The following is a 16,702-nucleotide window of genomic DNA, read 5'->3' as shown; positions in this document are numbered from 1 at the left end:
AAATGAAAGAGTTGGTGTTAAAGACAAGTACCAAGAGCTTATCCACATTATTAGTAGAAATGTCAGTTTATTGGCATAAGTGCTCCTTGGATGGTGACTGAGAGGAAATTTTCTTTAACTTCTTTTAATTTATATGCAATATAGAGTCATTGCCCAATAGAAGAAGGAAGTGCATACTTGAGATTTAAGAAGAGTTGTTGCTATTGTTGTTGTTAAGTGTCATCAAGTCAAATACAACTCATAGTGACTCTATGAGTAACAGATCTGAACCCTACCTATCATTCACCATCCTTACCATCCCCAAAACATTTGAGCCCACAGACACTGTATCAGTCCATCCCCTTGAGGGTCTTCCTTTCCTTTGCTGCCTCTTCTTTCCAAGAATGATGTTCTTTTCCAAGAAATAACCTCTCCCAACAACTCCGAAGTGTATGAGACAAAGCTTCCATAACACTTACCTCCAAGGATCACTCTTGTGCTTCTTTCTCCAAGACATATCTATTCTTTTAGCAGTTCATAGGATGTTTGGTACTCTGTCAACACAACATTTCAAATGCATCAATTTTTTTCCCCCTGTCATCATTATTCATTGTTCAGCTCTCAGATACGTAGCACGTGATTGGAGGACTGTAGCTTGAATCAGACACACTGTAGTCTTTAAATTGACATTATAGCTCTTCAGGACTTTAGAAATATTCCTGATAGCAGACTTTCCGAATACTATACATCTCCTCATCTCCTGACTACCGGTACCTATTCAAGATATATGCTGAGAAAAATCAACAGAGAAGCTAGGCTTTGTGAGGAAGCGTGATATCAGAATTGGCAGAATACTCATCAGCAACTTGAATTACACAGATGACACAAGTTTGCTTGCTGAAAGGCAGGAGGACCTGAGGTGCTCAATGCAGAAGATCAAGTACTTCAAAATTGATTACATCTCAACATCAGGAAAACAAAACTCCTCACCACGACATCATGATAGATGGAGAAAAGATTGAAATTGTCAATGATTTTATCTTGCTTGGATTCATAATCCACATCTGTGAGGAAAGAGAAGGTGTAAACCAGCCGAATCAGAGAAGGGGAGAGTGAATTACAACAAAACAACATTCATCTGCAGTCAATGCCAATGGCTTAATCACAAATTATATGGAAATTACTCAATATGATTGAGTACTTTCCTCCAGTCACATAGTTAAGGACAAATACATAAAAGCCAGAGAGTAGTATTTAATTATAATTGAAGCTTTACTAGACAAGTATCAAAAGTACAGAGAAATAGTCCAGGTATAATAAAAAGTTGCACTCAAATGAAAAGGAACAATACTAAGACTGTATAAATGCACTCAACAATAAACATCTATTGAAATACATTTATAAAATTTGCAGGAAGTAAAGTAGAAAATATAACATGGAGTTATATTCTTATAATTCATGGGGTTATGTTTCACAATTATCTATTCCCTGTTACAGCAAGAAATGAGAGGAACTACAGTCTTCAGTCAGTTACATAACTCTTAATATAGAACACATTTTAGCTACTGAACACTGCAGTTGAAACTATTGGGATTATGCAAAAGACAAATTAAGAATAATATTTTTCAAATCTTAAGCCAGTGGATTTTTATTTCTGTCTTCTTCTGCCCTACCTCTAAGGCTAAACCACAAATCTCAGAATTAAAGAGGAACATTTTACAGGCCCCCTAGAAAAATTTTATATCGATCTGCTTTGAGTCGCAACATTGGCTTTCTTAAACTCTTAAGAGACTCACAGTGTAGGAAGTCAGGCTTTCTGGGGGAAAATAGAGGAACAATAACACCTGCATTGTTCTCATTTTCCGGTTGCTCTGAACTCTTTATTGTAAGACTGAGTTCTGCTCCTGACAGATAAGCAAGATCCTCAAAGTTCACAACAGGCGATATTACTGGCCAGCAGGAAAATTGGAAACATTTCAGTCTTGGAATTGTGGATGGCAGAAACACTGTGCTTAACCATATGCAGTCAAGTAAGGCAGCAATAGTGGAATTACAAAGAGAGAGGCTGCTAGATAAATCATAGGATAAGCCCAAGGCAAAGTTCGTGGCTTGCCTTTGCCTACAGGAAACCCAGAAAAAAAGCCCAAAGGAGAGGATATGGAGCAGTCAAGATGTGAGTTGACCAGCAAAGATCAAGGTTAAGATATAGATACCTGAGTGCAGGGCCTTGGAGATTAGAGGACAAATGCCAGTGACAAGAGGCCAGAATATTGCCTTCAAAGAAACAGACAAGAAAAGATACATCTAAAAACGAATAGATCACAGACCAGCACACTGTAACAGAAGGGGGGGATGGGGACAGGAAAGAAGAGGAGTCAGATGCAAACCCAAGGCTGAACAGACCCAGAAACCATCCTGGAGGTGATCAGAAAAAGAGAAGGAAATGAAAAATTGTCTATATATAGAATTATATGAACACCAGCTAAATTATGTGTCCATCCAGATCTCAGCTGAATCCTTACATCCTTGGAAAACTTCATCCATTATAAATGTTACCAGTGATTCTCTGAATAGCAAGCTTCATCATACAATATTTTTCTCGTTTGTTTTGTTCTTATTATTTATTTCCCAATTGCACATCCAGTCTTAATGCATGTACTAGGCTATATCTCGCTTCTCGCTTGCTATTGTTTGGTGCCATTGAATCAGCTCTGATTCATAGCAATGCTACATACAACTGAAGAAGCACTCTGCAATTCTGCACCTGCCTCATGATCTCTGCTAAGCTTAAGTCATTGTTGCACCCACAACAAGTTGTTGAAGATGTTTCCTTTTTGCTGACCTTCTACTGTTCTGAGGTGTGATGCCCTTATTCAGGAAGTGACCCCTCCTGATAACATACCTGAAGTATGTGAAACAGTCTCACCATTGTTGTTGATTTTGTGGAACATTCTGGTTGTACTTCTTCCAAGACAGATTTGTTTTGTTTTTTTATTTCTCAGTAGATAATAATAACTCAAAGATATTACTTCTTCAAGTCTTCCTGAAATCACCTCTTTAAGGATTTTTAACTACTCTTAATATTACCAAAAGAGGTCCTTGAGAGATTTCCAAAAGTGGGCTATAGGGAATAAAGTGTGAATTGATATATATATAGATATGGATGATAATATAGACATAGATAGATGTAGATGTAGAGATATAGATAGATAGATAGATAGATAGATAGATAGATAGATAGATAGATAGATAGAGATAGATAGATAGATAGATAGATAGATAGATAGATAGATAGAGATAATCTTTTTCCACTGCTGTTAAATCAAAGTCGACTCGTAGCTTACTCTCTTGTAGTTTTTCAGAGGCTGTAAATCACATAAAAATCTCCCTCAAAACTGCTGATTTATTAACACTGGTGACCTTTAGGTTATCAACACAGGCCCTACAGACTATGCCATCAGACAAGCCATATATACACGCACGTGTGGATTAGTCTCCTAGGTAGTTCAAGAGTTGTAGAGTCAATCCAAAGGCAAGTGGTTCAAATCTACTAGTTGCTTCATGGAGAAAGATGGGCTGTCTCCTAGGTGGCTTACATCTTCTGAAAAACTGCTGGATGGTTAGCTGCTAATCAATCCTAACCCAAAGCAATGAATATGAACAGGGCTGCTTTACAAGTCTCAAAGCTAGAAGTCTAAATTCAGGGTGTTAGCAGGGCCAGACTCTCTTCTAAGTCTTCCAAGTATAACGCAAAACGTATTACCAGGAGAGAATAAAATATGAATGAGACCTTGTAAGAATCAAATCATTATGCACATCAAAAAATTTCTCCAATAGGGTGAAAAAAAAAAGGAAACCAACGGATGGGACTTATATATAAAATGTATAGAAAACTCTAGCACCACAAAAAGAAAAAGGTAAACAGACCCAGAAACCATTCTGAAGGAACTACCCAATGACAAAATGAGCACAGGGTATAAATAGACAATTCACCAAAGAAGACGTCCAGGTGGCAAACAAACACATGAAAAAACGTTCAAAATCTCTAGCTATCAGAGAAATGCAAATCAACTATCTCACCATCTCACCCCAGCAGCAATAGCAAAGTTCAGTAGAGCAGAAAACAACAAATGCTGGTGAGGTTGTAGAGAGATTGGAACTCTTATTCACTATTGGTGGGAATGTAAAATGGTACAGCCATTATAAAATTCGTTCTGGCACTCAAAAAGTTGGAAATAGAGATACCACTTGACCCAGCAATTCCACTACTAGGAATATACCCTAAAGAAACCAGGGCCATGACTCAAACAGATGTATGTACATCCATGTATATGGCTCCATTAATCACAGAAGCAAAGAGGTAAAAGCAAGCCAAATGTCCATCAACAAATGAATGGATAGAAAAGTAATGGTACACTCATCACATAATGTATTATTATGCAACACTGAAAAACAATGAACTAGTAAAACATTACACAACATGAGGGAGCATGAGACATTATACTGAGTGAAATTTCTCAGTCACAATAAAATAGGACAGATGGGGTGGGAAGTTGGAGAAGAAAATGAGAAAAGAGTGGATAGATAATCAACACTGCAATAGAAGAGATGAGGGGAAGATCTGTTCAAAAGAAATATATAGTTAGGCATTATATGTATGAGAATAATCTGGAATAAGAGGTGCATTGTGGGATGGCCTGGGGGTGGTGAAGGGATGGAGGAAGAAAATGTGCAAAAATGAATAAAAAATCATTTCTCTTGCCTCAATTTCTTGAGGCCTGATGTATTTCATAGCATGTGAATCCATCTTCACCTGACCGTCTTCTTCTGGTTATCTCTCTGTAGCTCATCTCCTCTTTTATGGCACATCACTCAGAATGGATAAGGCTCTACCTACTCTACTATGACCTCATGTTAATTAACTTATAACATCTTCAATGACCCTATTTCCAAACATCTTTCACAGATAAAGTGATTGTTATGTGCTGCCTAGTCAGAAACGATTCATAAATGACCCTCCAGTGGGTTTTCAGAGGCTGTAAATCACACAGAAGATTGTCCATTTTTCTCCCACAAACAGACAGAGAGAAATGTATAATTCATTCCGTGCAATATATCATAGTAGGTAAAGAAATTATTCAAATGAAAGAATTTTGTTTTGTCCATATAAAAAAATAATAAGCCATTTGAAGAAATAGTAAAAGAAATCAATTTCTCTGATGAGAAAATCCGAACAAGTATTTTGTGACAAAGCAAAGAGCAAGACTGAGTTGTGTGGAGTCTGAAGAAAGATAACTGTTTCATTGAGAAGTTAAGAAAATCTATAAAATCACGTGTGATTCAAGAGCACACATGGGAGGAGCAAAAGTGATCTCCAACACATTCAGAATGGGCATAAAGCTGAGCCAGGAGTGGGCCTGAGAAATCTTAAAAATCTAAAGTACGTCATAATCTTTCCACAGAAAATGAAATGTTAGTTCATGTCAATTTTATGCAGGTCTGAACATCCACAATGGCATTATTTTTCCCAGGGTTTATGTACTTAACATTTATTAAACTCTTCTTTTAACCCCTGAAACGAAACAATTGCACAGTTGATATCTACAGCCAACTTCCACTCTAACCTGTTAAGGTTTTTCAGGAAAAAGCATAGTAAATTGATCTCTGCTCTTCACTCCCTACCTAAAAACAACAAACTGAATATAGCTCACTTGAGTTTATTGCTACAGTCTTAACTGCTCCCTGCTCCCACTGGAATATATCTCTTAATGGAGAAAGGGCAGCCTTCCAGCTGCCTCCTACACTTATTTAAAGTTATTATCACTGAATGAAGGGGCATCAAGAGTCTATAACAGGAATAGCGGCTCTCAAAAAAAAATTAGTTCCCTGCATAGAGTCAGAAGGCTAAATGCACAGTACTCCCTGGTGGCCCTAACCAGTTCTTACAGTTATTTCTTCACTTTAAGTATAATTTTCAGGCTTTGAGTGAGTAATTGAATATGAATACTATGCTCTAAATAGTCATTACACGTAACTGGTGTAACTGTTGCATCACTGTCACTTTATTTTCCTTGGAATTTTAATACCCTTTCTTGAGACTATAAAGCTGCTTTTTCCCCCCGCTATTACCAATTAACAAATAATCTGATTAAAAGCTATGCACTCCATCTAGTAGATGAAGTATGTAGGGGAGAGATTTAAGCATTAAGATGGTTTCCAGGTGAAATGGAACAGATTCCTCAAGGAAAAGAATCTATGCAGCTACAATATTTACAACACTTTTATCAAGATGTTAAAACAGAAGCAGATGCTTCTCCACAATTTTAAAATATTAGTTACATGTGGTGTAATTCATTGCATAAAATATAATAATAGATGATAGTAGAAGGACAGGAGACCCAGATATAGAACAGATACCAAATATTTTTGAAGTTAAACTTAATACAGATGGGAGAATCCTAAATGTACTGCAAAGTAAATATTACATTAGAGAGATAAGAGAAACTACAAAATATTTTTCAAAAATCCTCATTGGGTGGATGATACAACATGTAAACTTATTCTTAATAAGTATAAATTATTTAAAGCATCAATAACATAAAATTTTCTTGGTGATTTGCACGTACTTAAAAAGCATACTTGGAGTCTTATGAGTTCATGTGATGGAACAGCTTTATAGATATGACCGAAATGAGTAAAAGTGGTCACTTGACCCCAGCACTTATTATTCATGAAACACAATTTTTTAAAGCTCTCTTATGTTAGGCACTGTTTCTGTATACTAATGCCACTGTCACTGAATCTAGCTCAGAGCTACCCTAGAGCAGGTGTTCCAGACTGTAAATGTTTATGAGGAGACTGTGCATCTTTTTTCCAGAGAAACAGCTGCTGTACTTGAACCATTAATTTCTGTTGTTGTTGGTAACAGCACACAACACATAATACACCAGAGTTCCTTTGTCTATGAATTACAAAAACAAAAACAAGTTCTCACTGCCATCTAGTCTGTATGAGCCCATTGGATTTCAGAGACTGTAAGTCAGAGACTGGAGAAAACTGTTCACCTTTTACATGTTAAGTCACTGGTGTATTTAAACTGTTAAAGACGATCACCTCTTTTGTTAGCAGTGCAACTCTTGAGACTAAGACACTGGAGCTGCTTTTTTCTAGAAAAAAATAAAACAAAACTAACAATTTCATAGCCAATCCTCCAGCAGATTTTTAGAGGCTATCTCTAGCTTGGAGTAATTGGATTCTGGAGGGCAAGTGTTTTGGGGTTGTTTTTTGTGGTTTGTTTTTTTTTTCTGGGGGAAGAGTGTTTTGTTTTGTTTATTTACTTGAAAGTTGGGTGTAAACTGTTTAGGCATTTTTTATTGTGTTGGCAATCAAGTGTAAGCTGATTGGCTATTTCTGATTTGTTAACAATCATCTATGAACTGGAAGTCTCTTGTATAAGCAATCTGAACCTGGGGGGTGGGCCTTTGTATTTAACAGTAGATTGGGTTGGGTGTTAATTGTGTTTGAGGAGAATATTGTTGTAAGTGCTACAACATTTGTCTATCAGTTTGTTGTACTGAGATAACTTGGAGTTGCTGTGATACTGAAATCTATGCCACTGGTGTGTCACATACCTTAACAGTAACCCATGGTGGACAGGTTTTGGTGGAGCTCCCTGAGTAAGACAGACTAAGAAACTAAATAAGGGCCCTTGAAAAACCTATGAATACTAAAGAAAGAGGATATGTTATAGTAGTGTACTGACAGAGTCCAGATTGGAAGTCAGTTGAAATAAAGGAAAACAATAAAAATTTTGTTTAATAGTTGGAACATGAACTGTGGGAGGACCAATTCCTTAGAGAAGAACATGATGCCTGGAAGGTGGAGGGTCAGTGAATGAGAGAGAGACCCTCAACCAAGTGGACTGACACAGTGACCGCTGCAATGGGCTCTTGTATGTTAGGAAGTGTGAGGATGGTGCTGGGTAGAACAAGTTTCAGGTCTTTTGTTCATAGTGTCACTATGAGTTGTACTTGACTAGATGGCACCTAACAGCAACAACAAATCACACAGAAAGAGAATTCTCGTCTTTCTCCCTTGGAGCTGCTGAAAGATTCAAACAGCTAGAGTGTATGCAAACTGCTGAAGATGCACACCTTTTTGGTTAGCAATGCAGCTTCCTACGGACTTCATCACCAGAGCTCCCTATGACTTGTGTCCTGTGTAATTCAGCAGGACACATATGAGTGATAAAGTTATCTTTGATCTTACTCAATTTGAGGATGAAGTTGGGGCCAGAATGAACTTCAAAAATTCACAGAAATCTTGAACACATCAGTAATCTTTCCACAAATAGTGAAAAAGCAATAAGTGAAAGTAAGTCTCTATTGGAAAAATAACCATATACATGAATAAGTACACAATAATGCCTAAAGAACCTTCTCCTTTAATACAAGAAGTCATGAGTATTGGAAACAGATTCAGCAAAAAGGAAGTGACATTCAAAGTGCACCTAGAAAGATGAAAAAAAGTCATTCTAGGAATGGGGGAGAGAAACCATAAGTGAAGGAACAGTTTGACAGAAAAGTATATACTCTGTCTTTTAAATGCTCCTAAATCTATAATTTACTTAAGGCCAACCAAGAAGAAACAAGGAGGATAATATCAAAGTATACATACAATTCTAATACATACCAAATATCATAAAGCATTTGCAAAGTATTCATAAGTCTCACTATTCTTGCAAAATCCTGTAAAGCTAAGTCAGCTTGTTTAAATTTTTAGGAACAAAATAAAATTCTATTTTCCCTCTCAAAACATCTCTGCCACTTTCTGATTTAAAGCAAGAACTGCTTACTTTAAAAAAAAATCATAAAACAGGAATATATGAAGAAGTGCACACTGTTTATGTTTTGGTGTTTTAATCTTTGTGAATGTGTGTGTATTAGTATATGCTATGTTTGAATACAGACTCAAACCTGAATAAAAATTACTATATATGCACACTACGTATCACTGTATATCACATGTTTGCTTTGTCAATTAATGCCTTTTTGAGTCTCTGAATCTAAATAAAAGAGGCTCAGATGCTAAATCCATACCCTATGGAAATGCAAAACCTTCCCTAAAGTTCCCAGTTGTTCTCTTAAGAGTACCTACCTCTAGGATTCAGTTTTTACTTTATACATATTTATCCTTATTCAACTTCCACAAAAATAGAAGACTTTCTATAAACAAAACATCTAGAAGTAGAGTAGACTTTACTGAAAATTTAGTAAGGAGATAATAACAGTTGTGGTACAGTGAAGTAAATAATATGAACCTTCTAGCCATAACCTTCTATTTTGTTATGTATTGTAATTTCTAGTTAATTTGTCTGTGCTTAAGAGTTCATTCTCGATCAAGCTACTTTGTGTACTAATTACATATTTGTGTGGAATGTATCTTTACCCCAAGTCACTCAAGAGTATGACCCTTACCCAAGTCATTACCCTTAGTTCTCTTAGGTGTGTAGTTTCTAATCTGGAGATCCTATTTAGAGGAGTCCTCTTGGAAAGTATGATCTTTTTATTTTTTTTTTCTCTGAACATTACATCTAACCTGATCCAGCTGCTCTGAGAGCTGACAGCTCAGCCAGCAGATATTGGCTCCTTAGTTCGCCAGCTCCTCCAATAGCATGCATTGTCCTAGTACATCATCTACAACTTCATTAGCCATTTCCTTTGTTGTGGTTGGTTGGTTTTCTGTTTGTTTGTTTTGCTTTGTTGTTGTTAGTGTGTGTGTGTGTGTGTGTGTGTGTGTGTGTGTGTGTATTTCTGTGCATCTTTCCAGTGAATTACAGAATCTCCTGGTGGACTAATGGTAAGAAGCTGCACGACAATCCTAAAGGCATGCAGTTCAAATCCACCAGCTGCTCCATGGGAGATGGATAGGCAATCTACTTTTGTGTAATTTACTATCTCTGAAAACCCAAAGGAGGGTCAGCTATGAGTAGGTTCCAACTCAGTGCATACAACAACAAAAAAGATGTAGATAGGAGTGAGAGGGCTGAGGGGATGAGGAGTAATTGACTTTATAGATGATGGAATGAAAAAACAGTTTAGAAAAGTTGGACATTTGAGACAGTCTTAACCTTTACTTTATCATTGTTATTGTTATCCTCTGCCTTATAGGAGTTAGTTTTATATAAATTCTTTTAAAATATATAATTCATGTACAAGTTTATATCAGAACAAAAGTAACATGTGAACCCAACATCAGACTTCCAAATTCCTAAAGAACCTTTGGTAATACAGTGCTAAGAAATTTGCACTGCTCCCTAGTTGCAGAAATATTTTTCTTATAACATCTCACCTTCTGTCATCTCACACCCTGTTCTTTTTGCATATCATAGTGTCATGTGGAGCAGATGGACTAGTGCTTTACTTCTTTAGTTCCTGTCTTCCCTGCCACCAGGTCCTCACTTTCTGCCTTAAGTGTTTTCTCAGTGACAGTTGCTTTCCAAACAGGAAACTTGATATGAATAAGTAAAAGATTAATTCTATTAATAAATAGACTTAAATGAATGCATAACAAATATATGGAGCACTAGTGGCTTAGTCCGTAGTTGTTAGGTACCTTCGAATGAACTTTGATTCAGAATAACAGATCTGAACCCTGTTCTATCCTGTGCCATCCTTACGCTTCCTGACACACTAGAGACCATTGTGACAGTTACCGTGTCAATCCACCTGGTCAAGAGACTTACTCTTTTTCACTGACGCTCCACCTTTCTGAGCATCATATCCATCTCCAAGGAATAGCCCCTCCTAGCAACATGGGCAAGTATGTAAGGCAAAGCCTCATCATCTTTAACTCCAAAGAGTATTCTTGCTCCACCCTCTCTAAGACATATTTGTTTGTTCTTTTGGAAGTCTATGGAATATTCATCACCCTACTCCAACACCACAGCTTGAAGGTATCAATTCTTCTATAAGCCTTATTTATCCTCAGCTCTTATATGTGTGGCAAGTGATCAAAAAGACCATGGCCTGAATCAGATGTACTTTCGTCCAAAAATTGACATCATTACTCCTCAATAATTTGAGGAGGTCCCTAACTGTAGACTTTCCCAGTGCAATATGTCTCCTGATCTCCTGACTGCTGGAACCAAGGGTGTTGATTGTGGATCCAAGTAAGATGAAGTTAGTGAAGATGAAGTCATCTATCATTATGCTCTCAGTCCAGTTTTAAGAATTTTTGTTTTCTTGACATTGAGATGCAATCCATATTGAAGGCTAATTTTTTAATTTTCTGCAATAAGTACTTCAAGTCCTCCTCACTTTTAGCAAGCAAAGTTGTGTCATCTGCATAATACAGGTTATTAAAGATTCTCCCTCTAATCCTGGTGCCATATTTCTCTTCAGAGTCTTGACTTCTAGAATAATTTGTTCAGTACACAAATTGAGTATGCATAGAGAGAATACAATCCCTTCTTTATTTTAAACCATGTATTTTTCCCTTGACCTTTCTCACAATAGCCTCCTGGTCCTGGTCTAGATATAGGTTTCATATGAGCACAATTAAGTGTTCTTCGATTCCCATTCTTCTCAATGTTAGCCATAACTTGTTATGATCCACATAGTCAAATATCTTTGCCTAGTCAATAAAACATAAATTTATATTCTTCTTTACTTTTAACCAGGATCCATCTGACATCACCAATGATATCACTGGTGTCATGGCCTTCTCTAAAATCCTTCTTGGACTTCTAGCAGTTCCATATCTATGTATTATTTTAGCCATTATTTTGCTTCCATGTGATGTTAATGATATTATTTAATAATTTTCACATTCTGTTGGGTTACCATTCATGGGAATGGGAATAAATATGGATACATTTCAATAAATTAGCCATATATCCTCCAAATTTCCTGGCATAAACTGGTGGATACATACATCTAGGGCTTCATTTTTTAATTTAAACAAGTCAATTGATATTCCATCAACTTCTGAGGCCTTTTTTTTGCCAATTCTTTCAATTCAGCTTCAACTTTTTCCTTCATTACCATTGACTCCTGTTCATACAGTGTCAATCAGTTCTTTTTGGTACAGTGATTTTGTGTATTCCCTCCATCTTTTTTTAGATGCTTTCTGGATCATTCAATATAGCATCCCATAATATTATGAATATTAATATCCCATTGCATCTTTGAATATTATGATTGAGATTTAATTTGTTCTCAATCAAGGAAGACCTATTGCTACAATTATTATTTAAATATAAGTTTCTACATCTATGGCCAAAAAGGGAAAAAAAAACCTGAAAATTTTTACCAAATCTTGCAGTCCAAAATGGATTGAACATGCAATCAATACGTGTTAATGATAAAAAGTGACCAAAATGCAAAAGCTGGAGACATTAAAGAAGGAATAGTAGCTGGAAAATACAGGTGTGGTGATATAAATAAAGCTGGAAATAGAATGATCAAATTTTATATTTTCAAAGATTTATTCAGTGAAAATATTTTTTTAAAGATACAAATGACCACTTTACACATGGACCTTATGTGATGAGCTGCATAGGAATCAGATTGACTAAATTTGTGGAAGGAATCATTGGAAAAGATCAATATCAGCAGTCAAATTTAAGCCGGGGCAGACTGTAGGGTTAGACCATTGCTTACTAATGTGTAATTTCAAATTGAGGCCAAAGAAAATTAAAAGATGTTCTCAAGAACCAAGATAGGATCTTTAATCTATTCCATCTGAATTTTTCTATTGAGATTTTGATGAAAGTTTATAAAGAACTTGGATTTCCATTCATTTATTTTTGTACATTTTCCTCCCTGTCTCCTCTCTGCCCCAGTTTGCTTTATTCTTTCAGGAATAAAAGTTCTTTCATTGTTATACAGTCCTCACCCCCCACCTCCAGACCACTTTACTATGCTCTTATTCTGGACTCTTGTTATGCCAATAATGCCTAATCATACATTCCTTTCACACAGTCTGTTTCAATACCATGTAGATAATTTAACCCCTCTTTTCTTAGTTTCCCCCAACCACTATGTCAGTCTTGTTTTAGAACAGTGGTAATAGGCAGTATTTGTCTTTTTGTGACTTAGCTATTTCACTGAATTTTAAGATAATTTTAAGAATTAGATTGAAGCATTGAATCAATGATTGAAGACAAGACGAGTCATCAGATAATATCAAGGATTTCATCCATGAAGAAAGCAAAGGGGCATTAGAAAAACAGAGGAGAAAGAAAATACTGAAATGGATGTCAGAAGAGACTCTAAAAATTGCACTAGAGCGTTGAGAAGCCGAAACAAAGAGGAAATATGTCAAAGTGAAAGAGCTGAACAGAAGGTTTCAAAGGGCAGTCTATAATATGTTGCACTTCAAAACAAAAGGCAGTGCAGTTCCTGCCATTTGGCTCTACCATCTGCTCCCTTTAAAGTTTAAAACTTCAGAAATCTGATGGATAGTTACTCTATGTAAAATCACTCAACGACAGAGTGGTTTTGGTTTATACAAAAAATTACAGAGAGGCAGAACCCGGAGCTGGGACGACTGGCGTGTTCCTGCCCCCAGTGCACCAACCGCCCGCTGCCACCGAGCGCACCCCCTCCTCCGTGAGCACCCAGGAAATCACCCCCAAGAACACCATGACTTACCCATACCCAGCACTGACCCCGGACCAGAAGAAGGAGCTCTCTGACATAGCTCATCGCATCTTTGCGCTGGGAAAGAGCATCCTGGCCACAGATGAGCCCACCACCAGAAGAATTGCCAAGCGCCTGCAGTCCATTGGAACCGAGAACACCGAGAAGAACCAGCACTCCTGCTGACCGCCGATGACTGTGTGGATCCCTGCATCCTCTTCCTTGAGACCCTCTACCAGGAGGTGGATGATGAGCGTCCCTTCTCCCACGTCATCAAATCTAAGGGTGGTGTTGTGGGCATCAGGGTAGAGAGGATGTGGTACCCCTGGCAGGAACTAATGGTGAGACCACCACCCAAGAGCTGGATGGGCTGTCCGAGCGCTGTGCCCAGTACAAGAAGGATGGAGCTGACTTTGCCAAGATTGGAGAATACACCCCCTCAGCCGTTGTCATTGTGGAAAATGCCAACGTGCTGGCCCGTTAAGCCAGCATCTGCCAGCAGAACGGGATTGTGCCCCTTGTGGAGCCTGAGATCCTCCCTGATGGTGACCATGACCTGAAGCGCTGTCGGTATATAGCTGAGGAGGTGCTGGCTGCTGTCTACAAGGCTCTGAGTGACCACCACGTCTATTTAGAAGGCACTTTGCTGAAGCCTAACATGGTAATCCCAGGGCACGCCTGCACACAGAAGTTTTCTCATGAGGAGGTTGTCATGGCAAATGTTACAGCACTGCACCGCACAGTGCCCTCCTCCCCTCCACCCTCACCCCACCCCCGTTGTTACTGGGATCACCTTCCTGTCTGGAGGCCAGAGTGAGAAGGAGGCATCCATCAATCTCAATGCCATCAACAAGTACCCCTTGCTGAAGCAATGGGCCTGACCTCCTATGGCCAGCCCTTCAGGCCTCTGTATTGAAGGCCTGGGGTGGGAAGAAGGATAATCTGAAGGCAGCCCAGGAGGATTATATCAAGCAAGCCTTGGCCAACAGCCTCGCCTGCTAAGAAAAGTACACCCTAAGCATTCAGGCCAGGGCCACAGCCAGCGAGTTCCTCTTGTCTCTAACCATGCCTACTACCGGAGGTGTTCTAAGGCCACCCTCTCCACACTCCAGATCCCAGTGCCCTCTTAGACTTAACACTTGAGGAGAAGAGTCTGATCTGGGGCTTCAAGCTATTCTTTCCCGTCACTCTTGCTGCCCTTGTTATATTGGTGTATGGTGGTGTCTCTGTTTGCTAATTCCATCACCTTTTCCAACCCACTGCCAATAAACAACTTCAAGGGGAGAGGGAATTACAGAGAAAAGACAAGTATTTCAGCTCACCATTAGCACTGACAGCTCCCAATCATAAATCAATAATAATTATAATAATGCACAGTAATTATATCAAATACAGTGTATGTGAATGTTTGTATAGAATACTTATACATGAATGAAGCACAATGTAAATAAAAGGTTGTATAAAATACAATGTACATGCATTAAACAGAGTGTATATGAAGGATTGTATGAAAAGCAGTAGAAATATTAGAAGGGAAAAAAATACAATAGCCCAAGATCCAAAGATATATGGTGAAATCATAACCCCCCCAAAAACGTGAATGTGTCCTTATCCAAGAATGGTCATGCAGATGTAATTATTTTAAGACAAAGCAGTACTGAATTAGAATGGGCTTGAAATCCAGTAATTGGTGTTCTTATAAGGTAATGGAGTTTGGAGAACAAATGTATACAGACATTTACCAAGACAGAGATTGGAGTAATGTAGCTACACATCAAGGAATGCCAAGGATTACCTGCAACGGTTAGAAACTAGAAAGAATGAGTTCATAGACTAAGGAGAGGAACCATTGTGCTACTGACAATCTGAGTTTAAATTTCTAGTCTCTAGCACTGTGAGAGAATACATTTTTGTTTTAAATCATCCAGGTTGTGGTAATTTGTAAAAGCAGTCTTAGAAAACTAACACCCTAATTAGTTTTTCTACTTGTTTCAGATGTCTCTTCATTTTTGACCTCCTTATTCACGGCACTGAGAAAGTTAGGCTGTTTTTCCACAGCAGGTTAGCTAATTATTCTAACAACACTTATCATTATGCATTTTAACAGTGTGCCTGTTTGCTAGCTTCATTTAGCCCTGAACACCTTATTCACATTATTTTAGGAACATGACATGCAATAGGCACTACATACATATTTGATAAACAATTGAATACAAATATATATAAGTTATCAAAATCTCTGAGACAGGAGGTGACAAATTAAGAGTTAATCTTGAGTGTTCTCATATGATGACCTTATCTTCTATCAAAAGCCATCATGGAGCTCATGTTTACTTCCCAATAGTTATTTTCTTAGGCCTTTAATAATTTTAACTTTTCACATTCCTGTTTAAATATAGTAAGCAAATTTTAAACATTTTTAGCTTATTAAAATAAATCACTAAATAGTAATCACACTTGATTTTTATTTCAGTATAGTCAACATGAGAGAGAATGCATGAGAACAATTTTTCTCATGCAAAACCTATACCAAGACCAAGACGCTGTCATGCAACCAGTTAGGGAAAACTAAGTGGTTTAAAATTAAGGACGGTATGTGGCAGAGTTGTGCCTTCTCTTGACAACTATTCAAACTTTATTCTAAGAAAAATCACTCCAGAAACTGGACTCTAAGAAGAGGAATATGTTTTGAGGATCAAAAGAAGAATTATCAACAACCTATATTATCCAGACGGCACAAACTTGTTTGCTAAAAGTGAGGAAGACTTGAAGCACTTGCTGCAGAATATCAAAGACTGCAGTCTTCAACATGGAGTGTATTTCAGTGCCACGAAAAAAACATTCTCAACACTGAACTAATAGATAACATCATGATAGATGGGAGAAAGATTGATACTGTCAACGACATCATCTTACTTGGATCCATAATCAATACCCTTGGTATGAGCAGTCAGGACATATAGGGATGTATTTCACTTTGGAAATCTACAGGCAGGAACTTTTCCAAATTATTGATGAGCAACGGTGTGAATTTGAAGACTAAAGTGTACCTGCACCAGGCCATGTTCTTTTCACTCACT

General features: G+C 37.6%; 1 pseudogene; it reads left to right on the top strand.

Annotated features, from left to right (window-relative positions):
- The first annotated feature begins 13,625 nt into the window (after nucleotides 1-13,625).
- Nucleotides 13,626-14,752, top strand: LOC102866509 (annotated as a pseudogene).
- Nucleotides 14,753-16,702: the final 1,950 nt, after the last annotated feature.

This window comes from Elephantulus edwardii, unplaced genomic scaffold, assembly GCF_000299155.1.
Source record: "Elephantulus edwardii isolate Elephantulus edwardi_28Jun2011 unplaced genomic scaffold, EleEdw1.0 scaffold00136, whole genome shotgun sequence".
NCBI classification, from domain to species: Eukaryota; Metazoa; Chordata; class Mammalia; order Macroscelidea; family Macroscelididae; genus Elephantulus; species Elephantulus edwardii.
The sequence above is the reverse complement of the archived record's forward strand: the minus strand, read 5'-3'. Positions and strand labels throughout refer to the sequence as shown.